At 39.3% G+C, this 2500-nt stretch overlaps 1 protein-coding gene across 1 annotated transcript in view; it reads right to left on the bottom strand.

Moving 5' to 3' along the window:
* Window positions 1–2144, bottom strand: part of LOC125034405 (E3 ubiquitin-protein ligase RAD18-like) — a 21656-nt gene extending 19512 nt beyond the window's left edge. The window contains exon 1 of the mRNA XM_047626160.1: window positions 1925–2144. The gene's annotated coding sequence lies outside the window, so the exon portion shown is untranslated. The remainder of the gene's footprint in view (window positions 1–1924) is intronic.
* Between the last annotated feature and the right edge of the window lie 356 nt (window positions 2145–2500).

Here is a 2500-nt window from a genome sequence, read left to right on the forward strand (position 1 = left end):
CTAAAATCGAAAGGGGACAGTACATAACCCCGCTGACATTGGGTTAAAAACTTGTGGGTTGTTTTCCCATCCTATTTCAGTGAATAGGATGCAGTGAGGGTAAATTAGCATACTTGGTACTGTGTGGTATCTTTCTTCCATCCTCAAGGTCTCCTCAATCTCTATACCCTGTTGGGTCGTCTACATACTTTCCAAGCCATCAACAACCACAGCACTCATCAATTCATCCCTTGCCCTTTCTCTAAGATCCTCTCCTCTCTCTTTAAACAGCTACTTTCAACATTAATAATTTTCCCTGCATCTAACATGTTGGATCTGGGTGACATGGACACATTACCCAGCAAAAATTAGTTAAGGGCCAGGCGACCAGAACATTTCATTATGGAAAAATATTTAGCCATGGGACGGGAATGTCTTACGATGGGAAATTGCCATCGAGTGTCAACTGATAGGGACGTCTTATCATGAATACACAAAGCACATGAAGCAAGACTTTCAGCTGGCCTTATGGAAGGGGCTTGTCCATGACCTCCTGTAAGCTTTTCCAGCATTCATTAAGGGTGAAGTATTCTATCCACCACAACTATGTTTAATGGGAGGCCATCCCCAGGGAGGACATCATGAAAGAACCTATTCCTTTAGGGTGTTGTAGGGTGTATCTACTTGCTAAAAGGACTGTAATTGTGACTGGACTGATATTACGATTGCATGACACACACATACTCAGTGAAACAGCCATCCTCAGCATGGCATTATACAGTACATACCATCTAGAAGCAAGGAGTTATTGGTAACATATCCTATGGTGATACTGATACTGGGCTAAAGTACTAAATATTAACCACTGCATTGCTACTGCAGGTCGTGTCACAAATAATTCAAACTTGAAACTTTGCAATGTGCACTTGAGGTATCAGCCAGTCACTGGACGTGTCAGCCACTCCTACAGTTGGGTATTTTCTAACAGACATTACATTCATGCAACTACATGTTCACTATTCTAACATAAAACATGAACTGGACTACCTTCAAATAATCATCACCCAAAGATTATAAACACACAAGACATGATTCAGATTATCAATTTTTTTATAAACAAAGAAGTGGGTTGATGCACAACTCTGAGTTTCAAGGTCCTGAATAATGACAAAAGAGAATGAGAGCTACACAAATATAAAATGGTCATAGCCACAGGCTTCATACAAACAAGCTTTCCAGTCTGGAGACAATTCGTCAGCATTGATAAAATCAACCAAGCTGACCTGAAAGTAGGATTGAACATAAAACATTCCTCCAATCCATTTTACATTACTTGTATCAGGAGATGAAATGAACCCCTGAGAGTTCATCGAACCAAAGTAGTAAAAGTGAACATAAAAATGTATTTGCAAACAGCTTTTAGGTATTTGTTACCGAGAGTGACCCACCCACCAGACGAAGCCCCAAAGTCCAAAACTAATCTTTCCTACCTTTTACATATTCCCTAGACAGGGGGATAATGCCCCTGTGCCCCCTATACTGGCCCTTTGTGCCAAATTACAGAAAACTCAACATTAAGAGCTCTGGCTGTAAGGATGTTGTGGATTTAATCTCTGAGCAGTTTTATACAGCCGATATTTTCCTCCTTTTGAGGTAAATAGGAGGTCCCTACAACTATACCGGTGTTGTTTATGAGTCTATTTCTTTTTGAGATGGCAGTGTCCATTTCCCACATCTTTGTGCATCGCTCTCAGTAACATTAACCAGCCTTTTTATTAAAGCTTTATACAACAAAATCCACAAGTATTTACATATGAAATTCCGACTTTATGTTCGCAAGATACCCTGCTATTAGGTTTTCTTCTCTGGAGGGTGCGTCGCTCTCGGTAACAACTACCGAAACTGCAAATATAAGCGCATTCCCGCATCCAAATTCTCAACTTACCTATGTGAGACAAGAGCGCGGTTGCGTTTGGTGCTTTTCTCCAGCGGCATAAACGTCACATGTCATCTGTTGCAACTAGATCTAAGATATTTGCTAGACAACATCCAAAAGCATCAACGCTACTTCCCTAGGCTCCCAAAATGACGTTTAATGCTGTCATAAATCGCCTTCTTCTTCCCTCTTCTTTCACAGGGTCCTAGACTTTTTGACACAGCCCCGCACTCGGTTCGAATCTGTTTGTTTACATTTTACCCGCGCAATTTTACTGAGTGAGTACATCTTTCTAAAAGGCAAAATTTAAGGATGCTGATTACTCAAAATTAAAAGAAATATATATATACGTATACATATACATATGTTTTTACGTAGAGATTCAGCAACTTATATTATTTCAACTAAAATGCTACTGATAAATTGTGTCGTACATTTGGTCGCTCTGTAACATCTAGTGTTTCCCTTAAACACATAGCTGTGTAAAACTAAGAATATACCAAGTTTAAGAAATTCAACTATAGTTTATCACGTTGTTTATTTGATATAGTTTTGTAATATTGTGACGAAAACTATCTGAAGATG

This window comes from Penaeus chinensis, chromosome 2, assembly GCF_019202785.1.
Source record: "Penaeus chinensis breed Huanghai No. 1 chromosome 2, ASM1920278v2, whole genome shotgun sequence".
NCBI lineage: Eukaryota > Metazoa > Arthropoda > Malacostraca > Decapoda > Penaeidae > Penaeus > Penaeus chinensis.